Source organism: Sinocyclocheilus anshuiensis, unplaced genomic scaffold (genome assembly GCF_001515605.1).
Source record: "Sinocyclocheilus anshuiensis isolate Anshui unplaced genomic scaffold, SAMN03320099.WGS_v1.1 scaffold29, whole genome shotgun sequence".
In the NCBI taxonomy this organism is placed as follows: domain Eukaryota; kingdom Metazoa; phylum Chordata; class Actinopteri; order Cypriniformes; family Cyprinidae; genus Sinocyclocheilus; species Sinocyclocheilus anshuiensis.
Genome location: NW_015539835.1, coordinates 796,266 through 796,524, shown reverse-complemented (window position 1 = coordinate 796,524; position 259 = coordinate 796,266). Strand labels below are relative to the sequence as shown.

At 28.2% G+C, this 259-nt stretch overlaps 1 protein-coding gene across 1 annotated transcript in view; it reads left to right on the top strand.

Annotated features, from left to right (window-relative positions):
- LOC107684353 (atrial natriuretic peptide receptor 2-like) overlaps positions 1 to 259 on the top strand; it is a 52,915-nt gene that overhangs the window by 13,339 nt on the left and 39,317 nt on the right. The window lies entirely within an intron of this gene.

Genomic DNA, 259 nt, shown 5'->3' with positions numbered 1-259 from the left:
GATTCCATCAAAAATATCTTAATTTGTGTTCCGAAGATGAACGAAGGTCTTACGGGGTTTGAACGACATGAGGGTGAGTAATTAATGACGATTAATGATAATTTTTATTTTGGGGGTGAACTAACCCTTTAATATGAATTTAATTTACTTTAAATATATTTGTTGTCTAATGCAATGGCATTTCAGTTTTTAAATGTGTTTTATAACATTTGGGGTCACTATACAGATACAGTAATTTTAATTACAATAAATGAATATA